Source organism: Alexandromys fortis, unplaced genomic scaffold, assembly GCF_014885135.2.
Source record: "Alexandromys fortis isolate MF-2015 unplaced genomic scaffold, M_Fortis_MF-2015_v1.1 scaffold_287, whole genome shotgun sequence".
NCBI lineage: Eukaryota > Metazoa > Chordata > Mammalia > Rodentia > Cricetidae > Alexandromys > Alexandromys fortis.
Genome location: NW_026068185.1, coordinates 637641 through 644652, shown reverse-complemented (window position 1 = coordinate 644652; position 7012 = coordinate 637641). Strand labels below are relative to the sequence as shown.

General features: G+C 44.9%; 1 pseudogene; it reads left to right on the top strand.

Annotated features, from left to right (window-relative positions):
- The first annotated feature begins 1112 nt into the window (after window positions 1-1112).
- LOC126492752 (40S ribosomal protein S28-like) lies at window positions 1113-1361 on the top strand (annotated as a pseudogene).
- Window positions 1362-7012: the final 5651 nt, after the last annotated feature.

The following is a 7012-nucleotide window of genomic DNA, read 5'->3' as shown; positions in this document are numbered from 1 at the left end:
TGGGGATGGCTCAATTGGTAAAGTGTCTAGAACCCATGCAAAAAATCCGGGTATAGAGGTGCAGTGCTGAGGAGGTGGATGTGGGCTGATCCCTGGGGTTTGCTGCTCAGCTGGCCTGCTCTTCTTGGTGAGCCCCAGACCAATGAGACATCCTGTATCAAAGAGACAGTGATGCTCCTGAGGAATGGCCCTCAAAGTTGTCCTCCAGCCTCCACATGCAGACGCACAGATGTGTACCCGAAATCATAAATGCATAAAAAGAACTAAAATAAATCCAGAAAAATGTCCAACATCTTTAGCCACCTTGGAAATGAAAATAAAAATTACCTTGGGACTCTATCTTACTACAATCAGAATGGTTATACTAAAAAAACAAAAAAAAAAAAACAACAACAAAAAAAACTCTCAAAACAGTAAATGTTGTTATGAATAGGAGTGATTGGGGAGAAACTCCTAGATATATGCTAACAGGGTGTTTTGTTTTTGTTTGTTTTCTGATTCCTTTTTATTTTTTAAACATTTGTGTGTGTGTGTTTGAGTGTGTGTGGCTGTGCAGTGAATGTGCGCAGGTGCACATGTGTGTATGCTCGTGTGAAGGTCGATACTGAGGAGTATCTTCCTCTGTTGCTCTTCATCTTACTATATGTTTCTTCCTTTAACACATGGTCTCATTATGTTATCCTGACCGGCCTCACACTTTGTATGTAGACCAAGCTGGCCTCAAACTCATGACGATCTGCATGTTTCTGCCTCCCTAGTGCTGGGATTAAAGGTGTGTGCCACTATGTCCTCGAGACAAGGTCTCTCATGGACCTGGAATTCACCAGTCAGCCCAGTTTTCTGGCACAAGAGCCACCCAAATTTGCCTGCTTCTATCTACCCAGCTCTGAGATTACAGGCACATGTTACCACACATAGATTTTTAAAATTTGTATTTATTCTTTTGAAAATTTTGTGCATGTATACAATTTATCTTGATCTCTCTCCTCCAATTCCCCTCAACCTCCCATCCTATCCCCCTCCCAACTTAAAGTTCTCCTTTTAAAATTTATTTTAAGCTTTGTTATTAAATTAAAAAGAATAGTCCCGCTCTCTGCCTGATCACCGCCATCATGGGCACGAGTTGCGTGCAGCCCATCAAGCTCGCTAGGGTAACCAAAGTGCTGGGCAGGACTGGTTTGCAGGGACAGTGCACGCAGGTATGTGTGGAATTTATGGATGACACCAGCTGCTCCATCATCCGAAATGTCAAAGGTCCCGTTTGAAAGGGAGATGTGCTCACCCTATTGGAGTCAGAAAGTGAGGCTCGGAGGTTGCCTTGACCTTCCTGCTGGGTCCTGAGTATCCACCACTTGGCCCATGATGACCTGTGACTATTAAATAAAACCTTTGTATTGTTTTGTTTTTTAAAAGAATAGCCCATTGAATCCTTAGTCTGTCTCATGTGCATGGGTGTGGGGTCATCTACTGAGGCATAAGCAAGTGACCAACGACCACCCTCTCCTCTAGTAGCCATCAACTGCCAATAGTTCCTGATCTGCAGTTGTAGGTGGTGCTTCAGGAATCCCTCTATCTTCCAGGTTGGAGCTCCTAATCGGCTTCATCTTGTGTATATGACTACATGTGCTATGACTTCATGTGTGCAGCAGCATGCAGTGTCCAGGATGATAACATGTGCTGTGACCTCACGTGTGCAGCAGCCATGCAGTGTCCAGGATGAGTACATGCGCTGTGACTTCACATGTGCAGCAGCCATGGCGTGTCCGGGAGCAGCAATTCAGAGCACTTTTCCCATCCTCCAGCTCTCACAGTCTTCTCGTCCTCTCTTCTACGATGTGCCCTGAGTCTTAGAAGGGCACTTGACATAGACAACCTGTCTTTGTCTAAGCACTCACTAATCTTGGCCTTTTGAGCAGTAATGCATCTCCTCCTTACCACTACCCACTGCAATAGGAAGCTTCTTGGAGCCAGGTTGGGAGCAGCACACATCTACAGCTACATACTTAGTCATTAGGTGGTCTGACAACACAACTATTCAGAAAGCCCCTCTAGGGCCCACAACTTCCCTAGCCATGTTTTTTTTTTTTTTTACCCTGTTTACAATACCAGCCCTGAATTCCCTCCAGTGGAGCAGGTCTCACATCCAGGAGAGCATCCGTAAGCAGTTTCACCACTGCTGTGGGCACTTCCTGCCTAGCAGGTCAGTATTGGAGCATCTAAGATTCAGCACTGGATAGGACCATTGCTGTCTCTTCTCTCCCAGCAGCTGCCATAACACGGCAGCCAGCAGGGAGAATTCTCTGGTCAGTTCACGATTGATTTCTCTGTGTCCTGCAACCAAAGCTTGTGCTGTCTTCAATGATAGGATCCTGTCATCGAGTTCTGGTGGGCAACTAAGAGCAATGGCAATACCCTGTGTAGTATTTTTGGTGCCTCTGAGACCTCTTTTACCAACAAATCATAGACTGGCAATTCATGGCCTGCACTGAGATTTCCATTTAATAGCAGATATCTTCCAGGAGCAGCGGTGTTCACTAATATGAAGTATTCGAATTCAACCTCCCCCCACACCCTAAAAATTGCATTATTAATTAGAGTACAAAACAGTGGGGTACAGAAGGCTTCTTCACATATCCTAAGTCTTGGTTAACCAGTCCCCTCCCCCTGTGCCCATCCCCACTTAACCCTTTGCTCACCATATTCCCCTCTGTCCTTTCATATCACATATGCTGTGCAATTCCCTCATTCAGTTGTCTTAATCTGGATTTCAAGATCATAGGTTCCAAGTAGCTTCTTCAAGCATAGTTCGTTTCGGTTAAGTCTTCTGCTGGCTCTTCCTTCCCCATCACTACCACTCTGCTGCCTGCGTGAATAAATCTGCCCCCTGTATTCCTGCTCTTTCTCAGATTACCCATATCCTGCCAACTCTACCGATGGCACTACAGGCTCCTGCACCAGACCTGCCCACAGCTCCCAGGAATTCTGCTCCAGAAGCCTAGCCTCCATGTCTCCTAAGCCAAGTAAGGACCTCAGCTTCTCCTGCCTAGGCCTGCCTAGGTCACCTGATTAAACATCTGCTCTTGCTGCTTAAGCCTGCCTATACTTCCCTGGCACTGCCCTCCAGGTGCCAGTTCTGACAAAAGCTCCTGGGAATTCTGTGGCAGGAGGGCAGCTCCCAGGACCTCCTGCATGTGGCTTTTTATGTGGGTGCTGGGAATGCAAACTCCGGTCCCCACACTTGCAGGGCAAGCACATTAGATTGCGGCATCTTCCCAATCACACCTTGCAATCTTCTGTCTGTCTCCATCTACACACCTGTCTTTGGCTCCGCCCACACAGATGCTCTGGAAATGCTTGCTAACTGAATGTTTTTATGATCGTGGGTAAAAAAGACAGCATAAATTCAAAACGTGATTTTTGTCCCTCGCCTGGGTCGCCCAGGAGCACCATTCTCATTTTCTCATCCGTAGATGACCACGTTGCAGACAGAGGGTCTCATAAAACATGCAATTTAATGAAGCCATCTGGGAAGACAGTCATCATATAAATGCAAGATATTGATATTATCTGGCTACTTGGAGAAAGGACCATATAAATGAAGGTGCAGCCCAGCTCCATAATTCAAATCTGGTGCTGATGTACAAGGTCTTTGAATGATAGACTTCTCAGATTAATATTTCTTACAAGTCCAAGGCTACTTCTCTCCACTCCTTGGCAATTTTGAGAGTTATTTTTGCACAGAGATTTTTTTTCACTTTTTGGGAAAATAGATTTTATATTTTAAAACATTTTTTTCAGCATCAGGTGAGGACCTCGAAACAGATTTTTTAATGTCTTTATTGCTTTTTAATAGCTTCTTTTCTTTACAAGCAGGAAATGCTACGGATGAGTTAGGCATGTCTTTCCCATTTGAACAACTGTGCAGTGTTGTGCGTGTGTTGAGCAGCCTGATCAACTCGGCTGCCCTCTCTTCTTCTGTGTCCTTCCAGCACAGAGGTGTCCTCTGCTTCTGGGGCTGTCCTGAAGGCCACTCTGGAAGGAGCAACCCAGCATTGTGTGTTCCTCTTAAGCAATTGTTCTCTGGGAGACAGTCGCTAAGACAATTCTGTAGGAGGGTTCTCTAGAGGGACAGGAAAGGTAGAATGAATTTGCACTACAAAGAAGAGTTAATAAATTGGTTCCCACCAGACAGGCCCGAATAGTCGAAATGCGGCTCTCCATGCTGGAGAGACTGGGAACTGAGACGTTCAGCCCAGGTGGTGGATACCCCAGCAGTTCCAGTCCTGGAGCTGGAAGCTTAGAAGATGTTGGAAGACTTGCTGGTCTTCAGTCTGCATTGGAAGCCAATGAAACTTGGAGTCTGACATCAGCAAAGATTATCAGCAGCAGCATAACAGACCAACCCTTTGTGTGTGTGTGTGTGTGTGTGTGTGTGTGTGTGTGTGTGTGTGTGGTGTCTGCAGGGGAATGTTTATAAGCCTTGGTTCACTACTGTCTGCTTTGCCTCGGCTTCCTTCTCTGGCTACTTACTGCCTCTGCCTCCATTGTGTCCTCAGAGGACAAAAGAGGGCACCTGTAACCAACTTGAAGTTGGTTACAGGTGGTTGTGGGATACTGGAAATCAACACCAGGTCACCTGCTCCTGTCAGCTAAGTTTCTAGCCCACTTAGAACATTTTAAACTGGTTGACCATTAGAAGGTATTGCACATTCTGGGTAAAGATCTTCTCCCCTCAATCGGCCCTTCCTGAAAATATCCCCAGACTCCCCTAGAGGCATTTCTCAAGTGACTTGACAACCAAGTTGGTAATCAAGATCAAATCACAATTAAAAGTTCAGTCACACCAATGATTACACCATGACAACCATCTTGCTGCTAGCTCTGGTACTCCTGGTCTTTTCGACAGTCTGGGATAGAAATAGAATGCATGTTTCCTCTTTTTGACACACCGTCTTGTGACCTCTACTGAAGTAATTGACATCAGCACTGAGGTTACAGTTGCCACTTCCATGTGAACTGAAGTTTCTGTTTGCACTACCTCCCTCACATACGTGTCCAGAGAAGGAAGCTGAGGGATTGTATACCCATCCACATGCAAGAAACAGGCAAAGCAAACCAGTAGAGAGCCAAGGCTTATAAACGTTCACCTGCAGACACCACACACACACACACACACACACACACACTTCACTTGTATATACAGCTATTAAAGTCTTAACAACGTTTTTAATGTTTAGAATCTCTTAAATTCTTGAGGAGGCATAAGGAAGCATCTATTCACCCATGACAGGGCCACAACAAACCAAAGAAACAACTCCAAACAAGTCCAGCATGATTAACTGATGAGCTCACCGACAAAGGGACGGCTTATGCACGCACGGGTGACTGACTACTCACAGTGATGTGATAACATCTTTGGAGTTTCCCCTCCCCATCCACCTTTTACTTCTTATATAGTCTAGCACTCCCCAAAGACCAGGTGGAGTTAGAAGGCTGTAGGGGAGGGTAGCATCTCTGGTGAAAGTCTAGAGACCCTCTCCCCCTCCACCTGTGTCTATGAGGGAATGTTGGAAGCTTTGTCACCGTGACTACGCCCTAGTTATCTTTTTTCACTGTTTTTTTTTTTTTCACCATTTAGACAGGAAAATGGTGCAGGGTACTCTGTAGTTTCCGGCAGCAATCTCTTCTCTATGACTATGATTGTATCACACTCAGAAGAAATACCTACAAAAAAATCTCCAAGCTTTTTTTCACACTACAAAACATGAAACTATATTATGAATGTGATACCAAACAGTCTGAATAGCCTTAGGGAGTAGAATTCTAACTTCAAAAACAAGTAGGGGATGATCCCATCTAAATAGCCATCAGTAAGCAGAGCAGTGGTGGCTCACGCCTTTTTTTTTTAAATATTTATTTATTTATTATGTATACAGTATTCTATCTGTATGTATGCCTGCAGGCCGGAAGAGGGCACCAGACCTCATTACAGATGGTTGTGAGCCACCATGTGGTTGCTGGGAATTGAACTCAGGACCTTTGGAAGAGCAGGCAATGCTCTCAACCACTGAGCCATCTCTCCAGCCCTGGCTCATGCCTTTAATCCCAGCACTCGGGAGGCAGAGGCAGATGGATCTCTGTGAGTTCGAGGCTGGCCTAGTCTATGAGAGCTAGTTCCAGGACAGGCTCTAAAACTACAGTGAAACCCTGTCTCGAAAAACAAACAAACAAAAATAGCCATCAGTGGCATGTCTGTGGCTGCTATGTTGAGGACACAGCAGATTTGCCTCAAATTAAAAACATGCATACACTCTTGCAAAGGAAGCAAGTGCCTTGCTTGGCCATCATCAGAGAAACTTCCTCAGCAGCAGATGGGAACGAATGTAGAGACCCATAGCCAGACATTATGCAGTGAGTGAGAGACCTTGGAACATTCAGCCCTAAATTGGATGTCTCCATCAAATACCTCAGCTCAGAGCTCAGGGAACCCTGCAGAAGAGGAGGCAGAAAGAGTAAGAGCCAAAGGGGATGAAGGACACTGAGAAAACAAGGTCCTTTAAATCAACAGAGTCTGAGGCAGCACGCACAGGGCCTGCACAGGTCTGCAGCAGATGGGATCCTAGAGCTGAAAGAAGGACACATATGCCCCATGCCTATCCATAATCGAAAACCACTTGCAAATGAAGATTTAGTTTTCCCCAAAGGAGTCTCCCTTGGGAAACAAACTATTCTTAAGGATAGGTTACATGTCCAGTAGTAGATGGCCAACAGCAACAAAGAAATGAATTCAAAGGCATCTTTGGAGGTTCCTTGTTTCACATTACTGTCTCAGAGATCTTTTTATATTATTTTAAAATTTATTTTATTTATATTTTTCTATTCTTTCTTTAACCCTAAAGGTTCTTTGCACATACATTATGACTCCAGTTTAGTGTTTTTTTTTTTTTTTTATGGGATTCTGGAGTGTGAGAATGAGTGGGTCTCTGTATCTATATCTCTTTCTTGTTTGTTT